This window comes from Macrobrachium rosenbergii, chromosome 36, assembly GCF_040412425.1.
Source record: "Macrobrachium rosenbergii isolate ZJJX-2024 chromosome 36, ASM4041242v1, whole genome shotgun sequence".
In the NCBI taxonomy this organism is placed as follows: domain Eukaryota; kingdom Metazoa; phylum Arthropoda; class Malacostraca; order Decapoda; family Palaemonidae; genus Macrobrachium; species Macrobrachium rosenbergii.
The window spans coordinates 16339470-16359376 of NC_089776.1; the positions used below are offsets into that span (position 1 = coordinate 16339470).

Sequence of the window (19907 nt, forward strand, 5' to 3'; positions counted from 1 at the left end):
AGTGTTGCAAGATCTTCCTAAGGATCTTTCACGAACTTTGGAATGGAAGTATCATAGGTCATGATAAAGAGTTTCTTGAACTGCAAAATGAAAGAGTTGCAGGACCTCGAGAACAGAAGTGTTTCAGGATTTTTGCAAGAGGTTTTAGGATCGTAGAAAAAGCAGTGTTGCAAAAGCAGACCTGGAATGTTCAAACTACTCTGCTTCTATGTCGCATTGGGGCATGAATAGAGAGAACTTGTTAAACTAAGTTTTCTGTAAGTTATTGAAATTCTTACATTGTTGATTATTTGGGACTATACAAACTCTTTTACAGTTTCCGAGAACTCGCAGATACAAATTTTGGGATAGATAGCAAATCTATTGCAAAGTACTTGTAAGGGGTAAATGCAGTCAGAAAGATCAGTATTCTTTTGGTAGTTCCTGAAGGATTCTTCAGATTCTTGGGTCTTAGTCAAGATTAATATTAAAGATTTGATCACAGAAGGTAAAGAATAAGGAGTGAATGCAGAAGGAATGTTTGTAAAGAATTTTAGATTTAGAGCGTATAATCCAAGAGATAGGTATTAATGAAAAAAAGTGTTACTTTTTAGATGTCATTTCATATGCTAAAATTGTGGTTGAGCTGGCTTGAAATTTCTTCATATGACTCCTGAGATACCTAACTGACATATGTACTTATGGTTACGTTCAGCGATCCAGTCACCAATCCTTCTCCTTGGGTATTTCTCATTTGCCTGATATGTGATCATGAGAACATTTTGGTCGTCAACGAGGTCAGGTTCATCTGGACGCCAGTATGTCTTGACTTGGTCGACTGGTCGTCCATCGATCCAGAGCCAGTAGCCTGGGTGGCCCTCTTCTGTTCCTCCAATCCACCAAGAATCGTTTCCTGGTTAGGGAAGTAAAAGAAATCGGCTTCATTGAATGGTTGCAAGTCTGTGAATGAGGAAATAGCGACATTTACACAAAATAAAAGTGTATCCCAACATTTTTTAATAATTCACGAAATAGGTAGGTGCTGTGCTTCTGTATACTACCATGTTATATTCTATATGCCCTAACCCTTCTTTACAGTCAAGCTAGTCCGAGAGCATAATTGATGTATACTGGTTATTTTGAATGCAAAAGTAAACAAGCTTAAGTAAGAAGACTAGGGGAATGGTATTTGATAAGAGTAAGGACTTCAATAATGGCCTTATTTATGAGTAAATGAAATACTGATGCATTTGGCAAACAATCTTCTATGATTTAGAAGTCTTACGAAAATCATCAGTAAAGGGAAAAAAGTTTTAAGATGAGCTCAATTTAAGAAATAGACAACGGGCTTAAAGCTACTGTAGCTTAACAAGGCTGAAGAAATCATACCCAAAAGAGTAGCATGATGAAATAGGAGGCTGTAATCTCCTGGGAAGAGGTCCAATACAGCGAGATCTACTGGAATGTTGGCATTGCCCATACTAGTACATGCCTCCCTTGCAGAATGCCAGTCCAATCCTTGATCAGAAAAGTAGTAGCAGTATTGCCCCAGAAGAGTGAATAGATCAGGGCAGTCTAGTTCAAAAATAAGAATGTGTAGATTAGAAAACGTGATTATTTCCATGCACTTACGTAAGCGATGCATGATTGAAAAATATGCGTAATAAAATAATGAGGTTCACTTTCAAAGGAAACAATGTAAAATCATGTAGAAAATTACCCCATAAATAAGATATTACTTCTATTGTGTAAAATAAATCAGATGTTGCAACTGTGTAGCCAAATGGCTGTTGTCATAGTAAATTCGTCATGCAGTCATTTCTCATTGCTGTCAGCATTGTGGATGTTTTCTTCTGTCCTGTTCTACATTCTTAATCCTCCACTGGCATACCTCTTTTTTTTTTTTTTTTTTTTTATCCTGCTGTGAGGTTCTCCGTAGGGGTTTAGTGCTGCCAGTGCACTCATGCGGTGCACTGTAGGCATTACTCAAGGTTCTTTCCAGCGTCCCTTCGGGCCTAAGTTACAACCCCTTTCATTCTTTTTACTGTACTTCTGTTTATATTCTCTTTCTTCCATCTTGCTTTGCACCCTGACAATTGTTTCATAGTGCAACTACGAGGTTTTCCTCCTGTTGCACCTTTAAAACCTTTTGACTATCAATTTCCGTTTCAGCACTGAATGACCTCATAGGCCCCAGCGCTTGGCTTTGGGCCAAAATTCTGTATTCCATTCCATTCCTGGTGTGAGGTCAGTAAGTGGCTGGTGTCGTCAGTCAAAACACATAACTCAGTCGGCAGATGTGTGAACATTGAGGGTTAGGTTTTTCAAGAGATTGAAATGGTATTAGCTGGGAGTCTTGACTCACAGTTGATCATTTTAGTGTATGGTATAAGATCATCAGTATTTCAATAACAGCCTGAAATATGGAGCATTGGTTGCTGTGGTACTACCAAAACCTTAGTAGGGTGTTGGTAGCATGACTGAATAAGCTTCGATAAAATAATTCAGAATTCCCTATTGAAATTACAGTTCATCATATTACCTTGGTTATCTGATCCATTTTACCATAGATGACATGATGGAGCAGCAGAAGACCGTAAAGAACATGTTTATATACAGGTGTTATGGGTGACTAATCTGATTTTGCATTTCAGTGTCTTCATTCCTTTTTTGAATACATTGAATTCCTCCACATTCCTCTGGAAATACCTTTGTGATCCAGTCCTGGTACTTGTTGTTGGTGTGATATTGTCATATGTGCATCAGCTCTTGGTTGACACCTCTCCCACAAATGTAAGATGCAGATGTGCTGTTTGTGTAGTAGACATAACCAAATTCTTGTGAGATTTACAGTCTTCCTTAAGGTGCATCCAGAATAGAGTAAAACATGTCATAAACGGATGTCACCAACTTGCTGCACACACATCACAAACAGGATATATACAATTCAATGACTTATTGGTATTTCTGACGTGTGCTGCATATGATATGATTATCCAATATTGGCCACAGATCCTTTCTCTTACGGTGTCTGTGATAAGTTTTCATGTAGTGTGGATGCACCCCTAGTGTTCTGGTATTTGTCAGCAGTTATGAGCTTTCAGTTTACAGGAGCTTAGAACTGCTTTCATTACTGTTTATGTTCACAAGTGTTGAGGAGACAGCTATCAGCAACAACTGCACAACAAAGGACGCAGTTTTACAGGAAATGATACTAACCTCTGGAGCTCCAGATCACTTTCAGGGATGGTAAATATATCATATGTTTACAGAAAAAACTTCACATGTAACTCTACACATGCCAGATTTTGAGAAGAGATCACGGTGATGCAATATCTACCTGGTGAATGGGTGCGCTTATTACTAAGTTCACCTTACTCAGATTATGTCAGTGGCTCATTACCAGGGACATTAGAGGTATGGTTTCAACGTCTGTTTGTGACACGAAAACTGCCTGCTTTTACAGGAAGAGCAGATGGTGTGTGTGAAGTTTGGTTGAAATGTGTGCTGAGTCCTCTGCATCCCTGTCATTCTTGTAAGTGGAGATAAATCTCAGATTACCTTAATGTTATTGAACATCGCAACTACACTGTCAGATTCCCTGATGATAAATCAGTCTTCATTTATGACTCTTGATGTCAAACCAAGTGTTGATGGTTGTCATTTAAATCATTCCATTTTCTGGCAACATACTCTTGAGTATTTCTTGTGCCCCACCTGTATGCATTGGGTGTCATGCATACAACAATGTACTGGGTTTTCAGGGATATTGGCATGTATTTCAATATGTATGCATCGTTGTAGACACATTTATATATAATATATGCTATATAGATATGCTATAGTATATAATGGGCACTACAGTTGAATTATATACAATATGCTATGTAGATATATTGTAGTATATAATGGGCACTACAGTTCAGTGGTGGTGCACTGATAAAGGTACTGACTTCACTTCTAAACTATCACTCACAAGTCCACCCAGCTATAAATGGGTACCGACATCTGCTGGGATAAAGAAAAAGGACGTGGAACTAGAAGCCTCACCCGTGGAGCCTTGTTGAGAAATGAGGTTTTATGCCTTTTTCCCCTTATGTAGAGAAGGTGTTGTCAGGTGTGTACATCTTTCTAGTTTTCCAGCAGTCTTGTAAGGGGTGAAGTTGGTAGCATCACATCCCATTTCTTAACCTCAGTAGATGCTGGTTCCCTTGATAGCTGAGTGGACTTATGAGTGATAGTCTGGGAGCAAACTCGGTCCCACCCATCATTATCCTGAACCATGTACCACTCAGTGACTACCCACTAAAGATAAAGTTTCACATCGCTCATTCATGACATGCAGATGCATACATCTTCATACGTTCCTCTCTGACCTATCCACTCTGGTCAGGAATTGAGCTTTAGATTAATGGCCTGCTTTTCTGTTTGCATGTTATACTGAAAACTTTGTTGAGAATCTGTGGTAAATGATCACTGATGAAAATAGAGTATACTTCACAAAATACCTGTCCGAATTGATAAGTAATTAGATGGACTTGATCATCTTTGCGAAAATTACAAACTTACATGTCGTTGATTACAACTAAGGGAAGGAAAAGAAATAGGATATGTAACATTAACCACTAAATGAAGCAATAATGATGAAAAAGCTCAATACATATAAATATAAACATTATATATATATATATATATATATATATATATATATATATATATATATATATATATATATATATATATATATTATATATTGGAATAGGAATGTGGTGATCTCATTGCCCACCTTTGGAAGATGTGACCAGCCAAAGTGCAACATAAGGCTTGCTTTTGGTAGGTTCCGGATTGCTCTTGGATTATTGACAACCAGTCCAAACAGTTATATATAGGTATCACATTCTGCTGGGGTCATGACGAAAAAGGCATGTGACTAGCAACCTCACTCTTCAGGACTTATTTAAAATCTGAAAGCTGTATTCTTATGGTGTCATCCCCTCCATTGGGGGGAAAAGGCATGTGATGCACAAAGTTAATTTTTCATAAATTGGCTTATAATCAATAAATTGTTAATATTGGACACACACGCACACACACACACACACACACACACACACACACACACACACATATATATATATATATATATATATATATATATATATATATATTTATATATATATATATATATATATATATATATATATATATATATATATATATATATATATATATATATTATTAACTTTATCACTAAGTTGTTCTGTGCATTAATACAATTACTAACAGGACCTCATTAAAACTGGATGATATCTAGCAAAGATATTTATTCAAGAAAAGTTACAAGCCTTTTAGGACTAACAGTCCTCATTGTCAAGTATCTATAGAATGGCCAGACACGTAGTCCAGCTGTATTTATATGTGTGTGGGGGGAGTGGATTAAAGCTCTTTGTTTTTCCAGTTCTGTATCTTGGCTTTAATCCTTTGATTACCCTCCTTCTCCTGTGTGCCCCGCTCTCGTGACCTTGGCCTTTCTCTACCTGCAGCTTCTTCCAGGTGTGCATTGTCGATGTGGTCTCTTGTGTTTTTGCATTTCTTTTCTATTATAGAGTGCACGATTCTTGATAGTCTGTCTTCAAATATGTTTCCAGTATTGCCTGCCATTACATTGTTTGCACATGTTATGAAGGCATTCTCTACAATCAGTCTGACCGTTTTGTTAGTGTTCCTGTACGAAAAATTCATATTCTCCCAGTCTGTTATGTGGTCTTTTTCCGAACAGTGCTTGGCAACTGCCGATGTCTGATTGTAGTGCCTTATGTTTTGTATATGTTGTTTTCCTCGTTCTTTGCAGGATTTGCCACTTTCACCTAAGTACTGGTGGGAATGGGCACACATTAAGGCAAGAAAAAACTTTTTTGGAGAGAAGGAAGGGATAGAAAAAGAACATATGAAAGGGAAGAAAATAATTACAGTCCTGGACAAAAAAACTATTACACCCATCAGCAGAAAGCTAGGTAATTTCAAATTGATAGGCAGTTACAAAAACACCATTAGGAATACAGTAAAATAGAAGCAAAAAGTCATTAGAGGGGGAAGAGGTAAGAGGTGGGGTTATACATAGCAGCGCGTCAAGATTGTGAAGATGGTTACTTCGCCAAAAGTGGCAAACCCTGCAAAGAACAAGGAAAATGACACACACAAAACATAAGACACTACAATCAGACGTTGGCAGTTGCCAAGCACTGTTGGGGAAAAGACCACAAAATAGACTGGGAGAATGTGAAATTTTTGTACAGTAATGCTAACAAAATGGCAAGATTGATTGTAAAGAATGCCTTCATAACGTGTGCAAGCAATGTAATGGCAGGCAATACTGGAAACAGATATTAAGACAGCCTACCAAGAAAAATACACTCTATAATAGAAAAGAAATGCAAACACACAAGAGACCACATGGACAATGCACACCTGGAAGAAGCTGCAGGTAGAGAAAGGCCAAGTTCATGAGGGCGGGGCCACACAGAAGAAGGAGGGTAATCAAAGAATTAAAGAAGCCAGCATACAGAATTGGAAAAACAAGGGCTTTAATCCACTCCCCCACAGATACAAATAGAGCTGGACTACGTGTCTGGCCATCCTACGGATACTTGACAATGAGGGCTGTTAGTTCTAGATAGCTTGTAACTTTTCTTGAATAAATTTCCCTGCTAGATACCATCAAGTTTTAATGAGGTCCTGTTAGTAATATATATAATATATATATATATATATATATATATATATATATATATATATATATATATATATATATATATATATATACACACACACACACACACACACACACACACACACACACACACACACACACACACACACACAGTCCCCGATCATCGGTAGGCTCAGTTATCAGCGATCCGGTTTTACAGCGCATGTCTAGCGACGAAAGTCGGCAATTTTTGTCGCTGAAAATTGCTGATTTCCACTTATTGGCACTGGTACGTTTATCGGCGCCTCTCTTTCCGCCTTGGCATCATCTACTCTTTCTTGGATCCAGTCCTTCAGAACTAGTCCTTTCCAGCAAACATGTAGAACTTGAAGTCCTCATTTTGCTTGGCTCTGGATGTCGTAGACATCTTGAGATAATGCTTATATGGGCGATATCCTTTAAGTTTGTTCAAAATAGAATGGGGTTTGGTTTTATTCACGCACGGATGAGGCCGGTTGTAGAGCGAGGGTTTGTGCATAAAAGGATAATCAATATGCCTGAAAAGACTCGAATTTCAGGTTGTCTGAAAGACTCAGGGTGTCTGAAAAGACTCATAATTCAGGGGATCTGGAAAGACTCAGGGTGTCTGAAAAGACTCAGTTTGTTTGTGGTGAACTGGTTTCAATATGTCTAAAAGACTCAGGTGTTTGTAATGGACGAATTTCAGTGTCTTGAAAGATGTAATTTGGAGTTTATTTCACTTACGGCCATGGCCGGCTATAGCGTGAAGGTAGGGGTTTTTGTTCCGGGAGCACTTGCACGTTCCCGAGAGTCTGGGTATTTTTGGTTTGCCTTGTAGGACGTGATTTGTTCACAGGGAATTGACGTTTCTTTTTACTTTTTTCTTGTAGGACATGGTTTTGGATTCATGCACGGACTTGGCCGGCTAACAGTGTGAATCTTAAGGCTTGGTTCTGGGAGAATTTGCCCATTTGTAAGAAATTTTTAGGGGAGTCCCGATACGTGTTAGGTTCGGGAACTCGGTGAGTGTCATAACACTTTTAAAATGATAACCCCAACAAAAAAAAAATGTATAAACCTTAACAAAATAAAAGGAATGTGTTGGGAGACACTGGGATACTGGCGCAGAGGAGGTAAGGTTTACGTACAGGTGCAAATGGGTGGTTTAGAAACTAGCCGTTTTAGAAGTACACTTATATATATGCTTATAGGAGTGATAAGTTCATCACCGAGAGACGGATAAATTACAAAGTCACTGATAAATGTCCATATTTTGCCAACAATAATAAGAGCCTTTTCCTCCAACCTGATAATAAGTACAAAACTTAATTCTACCATGCACAGGCATTGTTTGCCTAAGAAAAGGGTAATGTTTGCTCAGCTTGATAGCCACTTGGGTTTGTTGTCTGGCTCAGTTGCTGACAGTTCAAGGTTGTCTGTTACGCTCACCTGGATCGAAGCACAATGGCCGGTGGGGAGATTTTCCTGAGACGACTGCATGCTTATGAAAACATATTATGTTCCTTAAGGCGTGTTTAGAGGAACCCAGATATAAAAATTTTCTCTTAGGCTTTCCAAAAATTGGACTGTGAATGATGTGAAAACCACTTGGTCACAGCAAACTTTAAGCAAAACGAAAGATTAATTCCAACAAACACAAAACAACAACAAAAGGGCAAGAGGTTCCTTACTCTTATGAAGGAAATAGCGTGGGCGAATATTGAATGGAAAATTTTGAATGAAATAGAATTTATCATGTGCATTGCTCTACGCAGGAATTTATACAAATGCAAATATGAAGCACATTTATTTGCTCACGTGGCTTGAACAATTTTACACCTTTTCTGAGGTTTTACTCTTTATAGAGTGCTACATGTGCCTAATGGATTCCTAACCGCTGAGAGAGAGAGAGAGAGAGAGAGAGAGAGAGAGAGAGAGAGAGAGAGAGAGAGAGAGAGTAAAGCTCTTAACTTCAGCGATACAAAAATTTGCTGGGTCAAGCGATACAAAAATTTGCTGGCTGACCCACCTGGGTTCTAACATGTGCCTAGCTAAAATTCCAAGACGAAAAATTGTCTGGATAACAAGGAGGAAATAAACGCACTATTTCATTTTTACTATGCTTCATAATTCACTAGCTTGCCTGTGCAAAAAACATGCAAGCCCCCATGCAGGGGCTGTCAAAAGCTTGTGTAACAGATACTAACTCTCTCTCTTCTCGATAACTGGGTTGCATGCATGTGGCTGTTTCCCTATTGCTATTTTCAGTTACAGTTTCACTTCCTGTCATAACATAAAATAACAATACTCACTGTGTGGTACTCCTTGACTGTGCACTTGTGGATTTTACACTTAGTCGTTTCTTGTCTTGCATCCAGCCTAGCTTTCCTAGTTGCTGATACTGCAAGTTGCAAGGAGGCAAAGATTGTCTGCAACTTTGCAGATTATGATCAAGGCAAATAGGTCACCATTTTTATTATTTTACCTAGGGAAATGCTTGTCATGAGCCGGTTATAGACTCTAAATGAATGATTTAGTTACTTTCTGCAATAGTTTTATAGTATCTGACTGCTGTTGATTCAGGCAATCATAAAAAACAAAGAAAAGGGGGAATATAACTCAGCTGATGGATCTACTCACAAGGCAGTTGTAAGCAAACACTTAAGGGTAAGTTTAAAACTACTTATATTTACAGTAAATGACCAATCAGAAGATGAAAATGAACTAAACAGGCAGGTAAGACCTGAGAGATTAATTATAACTAGGAATACTTGAAGGTATATCCATCGCTGGACTATGCTGATAGAGGGTGTCTTGGGCTCCACGAAGGGCAGGGCACAATCAAGGAAGAATTCCATGGCTAAGGATCCCTCAGTAAACGGAAAGATATACAAATTTAAGGCCAGTAAGGACACAGTAAAATATGCATAGGACAAGGTGGTGGACGGAGGATACCATGGATGCCTAGAACACACAATTTTATGTAATTACTCAAACACTGAAATTTTCGTAACACTGCTCTAACGAGGTGAGGTTAATATGGAAGTACTGGCACTTAGAAATAAAATAGGAAGTATAGTGCAGAATTAAAGCAGTGTGACGGAATGAAAAGAAACCTTTGCAACAGATCACTTTAACTTATAGAAGAGGTGGCTTCAGTGTGGGTAATGGCAGCGGAGGAGGACTAAAAGGCTTCACTGGTAAGAATATTAAGGCCCCTACAAGATAGGACCACGTGGTAGGGGCATGGCACTCTGGAGGAGGCGAGAATGCAAAGGGAGGATGGTGTCTCGCTTGCATACAGATATGTCTCTAACTATTCCTTCGGTCGGACCTTTTAAGACCTCCGGTCAGGTATTATGATGCTTTCCTCATGCTGATGGGGTTAGTGTCGTTCCCCTATGCGGCCGCATCATTTGAATCTCGGGTCACATCATGGTCAGCCAATTACAGGTGCTCCTGCAAGAGCCGCACCTCTCTCAATCTGGTTTATTCTGCCTTTGGCCAGAAATTAATCCCCTCCCAGCCTCGTGTTCTGAAAAACAAAGGGCTTCCCAAAGTCACATGTTCAAAGAGAGAAAGTGGGAGAAATATACAGAGTGCAATTAATGTATTTAAGGAAGGGCCAATATTCCTTTCGCCCTTCTGTGTCAGGCAGTGCTAAGCATTGCATTATATTCTTACTTCTGGTTTTTAAATTAAGCTTTTGGTAGCTTGGATGCTTGGGAAGATGTAGCAACATTATACGAGGGTAAGTCAATAAGTATCCACACTTTTATTCTAATTGTTTATGAATAGGCTGTATGGCTTTGTGTGCTACGCGGGGTTGTAGATGGCTCCGCCCTCCTCCCTTGTGGTTGGTTTCAGTGTTACCACTTAAGTGCACTCTGCGCTGTTGAGAAGTAAGGATGGACGCACCACTCTCCATTTGCACCAAAGAAGAACAACGCTCTGTAATCCGATTTTTGTGGTCTGAAGGTGTACCAGGAGCTGAAATCCATAGAAGACTTTCAGTACAATACGGGGGCAATGTTTTGCCACGACGTAGTGTTTATGAGTGGATTGAGCAGTTCAAAAGCGGTCGGACAAGCGTGGAGGATGAGAAACGTGATGGACGCCCAGCCACAGCCACTACTGACGCTAACATTGAACAAGTCCAAGCCCTGATTCTGAATAACCGACGATTGTCTATTGATGAAGTAGCTTATGATATGCACATTAGCCATGGTTTCTGCATATGAAATCGTGCATAACAGGCTCAACTTTCATAAAGTCTGTACGAGATGGGTCCCAAAACAACTTAGTGACGAACACAAGCACAATCGTTTGAAAATCTGTCAGCACTTACTGGACCGTCATGCTAATGAAGGGGATACTTTTTTAAACGAATTGTCACTGGAGATGAAACATGGATTCATCACTTCGAACCAGAGAGTAAACGCCAGAGCATGGAATGGAAACACCCCTAATCTCCAGTAAAAAAAAAAAAAAAGAGTCAACCCTCTGCAGGAAAAGTGATGCTCACAGTTTTTTGGGACTCACGAGGGCCAATTCTGGAACATTACCTGGAAACAGGGTCAACAGTAAACAGTGAACGCTACAGTGATATGCTTATCAACAAGTTGAAGCCGGCAATTCGCAACAAACGCCGAGGTCTATTGTCAGAAGGCGTTCTTTTGTTGCATGACAACGCCCGTCCACATACCGCCGCCCACACCATTAACACTCTTCAAGAACTTCATTTCGAGGTGTTGGAACATCCTGCATACAGTCCTGATCTCGCCCCGTCTGTTTACCATCTGTTTGGTCCACTTAAAGATGCTTTAAGAGGCCGTCGTTTCGCCACCGATCAGCAGGTGAAGGAAGCGGTGCATACATGGCTCAATGCTCAACAGAAAACGTTTTTTCTGAGGGTATCGGAAAGTTAGTGCAACGATGGACCAAGTGCATTGAAAAGCAGGGTGACTATGTTGAAAAATGATGTTATTGTAAACTTTGTATTGCTGTTGTATTAAATAAAAAAATTGGAGTGCAGATACTTATTGACATATATATATATCTTAGTGTAAGGAGTCAGAAGTCAATCCATATTTAAAATCACCAATGAAAGGCAGAGGACACACAGATATACAACTTTTATAGCTCTTGTTTTGATAATTTTAAATCCAACTCTGTTTCTACCCTTCTCCACCGAGCACTCGTCCTTACGTTGAACTGGAGCCTTTTCCATAAAGAAATTACATTTTTAATTGACTTTTTAAATAATAACTGTTTCTCTGCAAAGCAAGAGTATAGGAAATTATATAAACTACCCAACAAACGTTTCATTACAAAACCAGCAGTTTTAACCGTCCAAAAAATGAAGTTTTACGCAAGGTTCCCTTTCTCATGACCTCAAATTTCACAAAAAGTTCACACAAATTATTCGGGATCATTTTTGTGCCATTGATGTTACTTTAATTCCTAAGAACCCTTTCACCATCGGTTAGCTCTTCAAAACTAAAGAGCTGTTATCACCTTATATGTCATCTGGTGTTGTTTATAAATATACTTGCCCTGAATGTCAAACAGGGACCTATGTGGGATCCACCAGTAGACTCCTTAAGGTGCGTATCGATTCTCATCGTGGCGTAAGCTTCTGTACTGGTAGCAGAATTTCAAACCCAGAACATTCCAATATCAGAAATCACTCAAAAATTTGTAAACCACATATTGATAATAAAGACTTCTGCATTTTAGGCCATACCACCAACCCTCAAGACCTTGTTATTCTGGAATCACTTTTTATTAAACAACTTGTTCCATCGTTAAACACTCATATGTCGTCCTCCCCTCTATATCTGTCCTGACTTGCGTTGTTTCTATTTAAGTTTATGTTTAGTTTAATGTAGTCACTCCTCTAGGTCGGTCCTTAATCTTTTGTTCTGTAACCCCTTTCACAGCTATTTTCATTTGTAGTTTACTGTAGATTCTGTTACCTTTCGTTTTAATGTAATGATTTTAAAAAATTTTGTTCAATTAATTTTAATGTTTGTTTCTATTTCTGAAATTTTGTATGAATAATTTTCAGCTTTTCAATTCTTAACTTTTAGTTATAGTATTTACTATTTTACAAAGAATTTTATTTTTCATTTTAACAGCCCTGATTATGCAATTAATTTGATAATTATGAAACATTGTAATAAAGTCAGCTGGTATATCTGTGTGTCCTCTACCCTTCATTGATGATTTTATGTATATATATATAAAAATTTTTATAACACTGTGATTTATATACAATCATGAAGCTACAAATGTCGCTTAATATCAAATTCACGCTACCTCGGAAATATCCCCGATGGGGAATTATCACGGAAGGGGAATTTATAAGTGATAAATGGATTGGTACTGCCGGGTCTCGATCTCTCGACACAGATACTTATCCAGCGAGACCTGGCGTTACCAATCCATTTATCAATTATATATTCCCCTTCCATGATAATTCCCCATCGGGGATATTCCCGAGGTAGCGTGAATTTGATATTAAGCAGCATTTGTAGCTTCATGATTATATATATATATATATATATATATATATATATATATATATATTATATATATATATATATATATATATATATATATATATATATATATATATATATATATATATATATATATATATATATATATATATATATATATATATATATATATATATATATATATATATATATATATATATATATATATATATATATATATATATATATATATATATATATATATATATATATATATATATATATATATATATATATATATGTAGACAGAGGGAAAGAGAGGAAGAGTAGAACAGTTCCAATGATAATTTGAAGATACACTTAATATAGCTTAATTTTCAAGACATTCCATTCCCCATTCTCGAAGCTGTTAGAAGTTAAATAACTGAGACACGATAGTGATGTGAAATATATAATGAACATATAAAAGGCGAAGCATTAATTAAAGATTGCAAGGCATAACGTGTACCGATGAGGTCAGAAGGTGAAGACTGAGTAACAAGCTGAGTTTTTTCGGGCTCCGATGAAAATCACGGGAGGTACAGAGGAGTTGAAGTGGCCTTGGGTATTCAAGCGGGGAACCAAATGTTTGATAAACAGTGATTCAGTGATACACAATTGATGGTCATTAAGAGTCTTTCCAATAATTTATAATCTTTGTATTCGGTGTTGTGTTCACATTTTCTGGCCTGGTCTCCAACGCATGAACATTGAGGGCTTAAAAACTATAACGCTCCACTTCTTTTTGTTTGGCGTTCCACTTTCGACTGTGATACACAAAAGACAAAACACGCATATATATACATATATATATATATATATATATATATATATATATATATATATATATATATATATATATATATATATATATATATATATATATATAAGGATACATTGGAGTCTTTGAATATGAATGCAATATAAATATGTACGTTCATACTTTACATGTATCTCTGCGGACGTGTTTCAAGTGTGATGCTCACAAGCGTCCGAAATTAGCTCTAATATATATACATATACATATACATATACATATATATATATATATATATATATATATATATATATATATATATATATATATATATATATATATAAGGATGCATTCAAGTCTTTGTATTTGAATGCAATATAAATATGTACGTTCATACTTTACATGCATCTTTGTGGACGTGTTTTAAGTGTGATGCTCGAAAGCGTTCTGAAATTAGCTCTAAGGATGGGACAGATAATTATATCACAAGTGCTCACACCTTATCAGAAAGCCACCCTTGTACTCTTACCAGCCACAGCTGCGCCCACGAAAAAGGCGAGAAGTAGTAAGTGCGTCCCTCTCATCTCTTTCGCTTGGTGGTGTCTGGGAAGAGAATGTCATCAGCTTTTGGTGTCCACTTGTTTTTATAATGATTATCTCTCTCTCTCTCTCTCTCTCTCTCTCTCTCTCTCTCTCTCTCTCTCTCTCTCTCTCTCTCTCTTTGAGGAATGTATAACAGAGATGGTCTAACAATTAAGGTCTCTCTGTTGTAAATGCCTCTCTCATTATTATCTTGTTAATTTTTAAATTAAAAGAAATTTTACTACCGTCTGCAGTTGTACGATTTTTGTAAAATGCCGCGTGTTTTGGAAGGTAGATATCAGATTGAATCTCCTGCTTTCCATTATTTCGATAAAGGACTGACTCAGTTTGAATTGAACTATTAAGATTATCTTTATCATCGTGATAAGGAAGCTTCCACAGAATTGGATTTTCAAAATATATGAAAAATGGAGAAAGCAAATGAAAGTAGCACGAATGTGGAAGTAAAAAAGTAAATTAACATGTGTAGTACATAAATGGGAATCAATCATGAAATGAGTATGGTGTCCAGCAAAGTTGAATGGATTTTAAAGAAGTATTATCTTCTCACTAAAATCTAGGAGCATCGTTCTGCGTAGCACGGCCACAAGAACGGCACACAGTTTTGCAAAGAAACCGACGAATGTTCTAATCATTTTTGGGTTGCATGCTTATTAAGGTTAATTTGATCTCTGGTATATGTTCTGCTCTATGTTAATATATATAAATGCTCTCATCATATTACTTTGTGCTCTACGACTGAATGGTTCCGTCACCTGGTTTGTTGGCAAATTATAATCGAGTTACATCCGGAATCTCGTGCAAGCTTGAACTTAAAGACAGTAAATTTTACACCGTTATAAGGTCACACTTCGTGAGAAGTGCCTCACAGAAATTTTAAATGAAAAAATTTATTTAATTTACCCATGGATGGGATAGAATAGAGTAAATTGGCGGGCAAAATGATAGGTTTAGGTATGTATAGCACTGAGTATTTTGTAGATTTTTGTTTTCTAGTTTATATAAGTTAAGTATAAGAACTGTTAGTTTTCAGGTTTAGTAAATAATCGTTGGAAAAAGAGAATCCTTCAAGGACAATTACCTCATTCCATGCGATGTTCTTCAGTCACTTAACTTGTTTCCAGCCTTCTAGCTACTTGTTGCTTCTTTGCAAATATCAGTTGATACTGCGGCCCTCAGTCAATGAGAAATTTCTCGTAGTGTTTTCTTGAGCCATATACTACAGTAATTATTTTTTATTTCTACTGCTATATATACTTGTGCTTGTAGATTGTTTTGCTGATTAGTTGCGTGTTTAAAGTTAAAATTCCACATTCCTGCTTTATATTATATATATATATATATATATATATATATATATATATATATATATATATATATATATATATATATATTATATATATATATATATATCCTTTGATCGTTTGCATTTTGTTTTTCCCATCTTGTTACTTCAAAATAAAATAACGTAAATTGAAAGAAGTACTAGATGTTTTTTGTAAAGTTCACTTGACATTTTCCCATGCCTTGCCCTTTCAATAATGACAATCCAGTTGTCAAATGAGGAGACAAATTCATGACCATACCCTAAGTCATTACCAACCCCTGACCCAACCATAATAATCCTCACTTGAGGGAAAAATCAGTAGCCCTTTGGACTTAAAAGAACCCTTTGAGATTTCACACATTTCCGATATTGTCAAGTAGTCCCCAGCCAATCTTGTCACGAGAGCTCTCTGAGGAAATTCCTCCACCATTCAACTGCCTGCCGTGCCATTAAGGGTCACCTCCTTGACCTGACCCATACATGCGTCTCCTCCCACTCGACCTTGCCTCTCCACTCTAAGTATCTCGGTATTGTCCTCTCCCTCCCTTGAACCTTTTATCGGCCAACATTCAAAGATCCTTCCAGATACCTGCCAGGATTAGCGGCGTGCCCAAGACGAGGACAATAGATGACCCTATTAAGAGGGAACTGTCAAAACATGACAACCCTCAGGGCCATTTGCAGTATAAATACAAGCTCCGACAGACCATCCTTTGCTAGTGTATCTTACGACATCTACCTGTCGAGAAGTCTGAATAGGGGCTCCAATGAAGTCCTCACTAGACATCTCTCTGATGCTGTCACTCTGAAGGTGGTCCTGTCTAACTGCCTTGCCCTTTGAGCGCTGATGCCTCTGTAGCCCACCAGTGCCCTTCTGCTTCATCTAATCCCTGTATGGTGGGGTACTGTGCGCGGCACAGCTTCCACTGATGCCCTGCTATGGGAACCTGGCTCTGGTCTCCTGCAATGTCTTGTCCACGGACTAAGGTAATGTGATTGGAAGTTATTTGTTCGGCCTTACCATTTTATCTTTACCTGATTTTTTTCCACCTGTTCTCCTGTTCCTATACCCATGCCCCTTTGCATTCTCCCTCAGAGACTCATGTGATTTTGATTGTGGTGTTTTTTGTCAATATTGGAATACTAGTGTTAATTTTATGTCCACTTTGACTATAAGTGTTAACTTACAGTGAATTAATGAATTATTGATACCAGTGTCTTGCTATTTGCTTACGTACTCCAAGTGTCACTCAAAGTTCCTTCGTGTATTACAACATCCCTGTTCTTGCAGATCCATGGCGCGAGTACCTGTTGTGTGAAATTACTTGTAGGTCAACCATGCCAGCTCCCTGCAAACTACAGGTGCCATACCTGGTCATGATATCTGGAATCCCAGTGTGATCCTTGTCTTGCTTGCTGTACCCCATCCTGTACATTCTAAGGACCCTATCCCATACTTGCAATGTGTATTAGCCTAAGACGGCAGAGTTATAACTCTTGCACTTGTGTGGCACTCTTGCTTAGTGATTGTGATCTTAATACAATAATTTGATTACTCCCATGGAGCTCCATTGATAGCTCCTGTAAATATTTTCTCTTCTGATATTTTAGTGAATTATACTTTTAAGCGAACAATCTATCTTACTTTGCCTTAAACCCTTATTCTTATGGTATTTTGAGTATGGTCACTACTAAACTCTCTGTTCACTGGAGCGTAGCCCCCTTGAGAGAGAGAGAGAGAGAGAGAGAGAGAGAGAGAGAGAGAGAGAGAGAGAGAGAGAGAGAGAGAGAGAGAGAGAACCACACAAAAGGTCTCTGAAATCAGCATGAGCAAATTTTAGGATTCTGGCCAGAAGTAAAACAATCAGATGACGTCATTATTAAGGCATTTTGGGAACGAGGTACAAGAGAAAATTCTAGAAAAGGAAGATGACGTCACTTCCTGAGCAAAACGTCTTGGTGCCAAAACTAACACGTTAGAACAATACGTGACCAGAGCAATGCAATCTTAAACATGACACAGTTGCCATGTGCTTTGGTGCAATAACCCCCTTGATCTTAGAACAACGCATGTAACATTGTGAAATCATTTGTCTTCTTCTTGTATGAGACAAAAATCTTACACGACTCGACTGTTATCCTGACCTGTCAACACATTATCTTTCACAATGACACTCAAAGCAAAACAGAGCACTCGCAGAACACGCGTGGTTGGGAGAAAAAATACACGATTACATTCTGCATTATTGTTAAAAAAGTATTATTAATTCTAAATTACGCTGTTACGTTATCTAAATCATTAATTCTTCTGAGATCTGACATTATGCTACATATGATATTTCAACAGTTATTATCATTACACAGAACACACGACAAGTAGAACAGTAAATATATCAAAATCATGGAAAGATATACATTTTAAAGACAATATCATAAGATTGCTCCCTCCAGAAGATTAATTATCCCAGGTATGAATCCAACGATTCACAATGGGATAAATAATCTGCTGTGGCATTATTTTTTCCTGAAATGTGTTTCACTTTTACATTTTACGGTTGCAGGCACAAAGACCACCTGGTCAGTCTCTGATTGTTATTTTTCATCTTATTGATGAATGAGGTATTGTTGTGGTTAGTCAACACTAAAATTTCTTCATTCCTAGGACAGTTCACATACACTTCAAACTTTTCAATGCTGCAATTAATGCTAGTGTTTCTTTCTCTATGATGGAATAAATTTTCTGATGCTTTTTCAACTTTGAAGACAAAACAAACTGGGTGTAAGATATTACTGTCATCTTCTTGAAGTAAAACAGCTCCAGTTCCACAGTTGGATGCATCAACTTGTATCACAAACTTCTTACTGAAGTCTGGAATTTGAAGAACTGGTCTTGAAATTAAAATGGCTTTAACCTTCTCAAATGATTCTTGACATTCTGGAGTCCAAACAAACTTTGTCTTCAGACTGGTTAAGTCAGTTAAGGGAGCTACTACAGCTGAGAAATTCAGACAGAATCAGCGATAAAATCCAGCCATGCCCAAAAATCTTTGTAGTTGTTTTCTGGTAGTAGGGTGCCTAGCTTTACGGATAACTTCTACTTTAGTGTCAACAGGAGCCAGAAGGTCTTTTCCAACTTCAAATCCCAGATAATGAACAGTTGCCTTTCCAAACTAACTTTTTTGTAAGTTGATTGTTAGTCCTGCTTCATGTAGTTTCTTGAACACTTTGCTTGAAATCTTAAGATGTTCTTCCCATGTTGCAGAATAAATCACTATGTCATCAAGGTAAACACCTACTCCTTCTATGGATCCTAGCAGTTGATCCATCACTCGTTGGATTGTCCTAGGTGCATTCTTCAGACCAAATGGCAAAACAGCGAATTGATACAGTCCAATAGGAGTAATGAAAGCTTACAGCAACTTAGCATTCTCATCTAAGGGAATTGGATAATAAACTTTCAACAAGTCTTTCTTGGAAACAAACTTGCCTTGCCCAATATTATCAAGTAATTGATCTCTAAGAGGCAAGGGATAATTGTCAACCACACTGATGGAATTCAGTTTCTTATAATCATTACACATTATAATCATTACACATCCTAAATGAGCCATCTGGTTTCTTCACTAACACACATTGAGAGTTATAATGACTTGAACTGGGTTCTGCTAATCCATGCTGCAACAAATATTTAACTTCTTTCTTCAGAACATCACTGTTAAAAGGTGATAAGCGATATGCTCTGTTTAAAAGGTTTTCCATCTTCTCTGATCTTTATCTCATGCTTTGCTGGATCGGTACGCCTACGTACATCTGCAAAAATTTCAGGGAAACATCTGATCACCTCACTTAATTCACCACTTTACTTAACACTCAGATGTTTTAGTTTATCCTCCAAATTTTCCAATATTGAAGAATTGTTCATCTTGCTTTCAGCTCCCAAATTTTTAGCCATCCTCGTCCTCTGTAGAT

At 37.6% G+C, this 19907-nt stretch overlaps 1 long non-coding RNA gene across 1 annotated transcript; it reads right to left on the minus strand.

The window, feature by feature from the left end:
• Positions 1–582: 582 nt before the first annotated feature.
• On the minus strand, positions 583–14637 carry LOC136856669 (uncharacterized). Its single transcript, XR_010858453.1, has 3 exons — positions 14538–14637; positions 1369–1554; positions 583–892 (listed from the first exon to the last, which is right to left on the minus strand). It is a non-coding gene; the product is annotated as an uncharacterized lncRNA (long non-coding RNA).
• Between the last annotated feature and the right edge of the window lie 5270 nt (positions 14638–19907).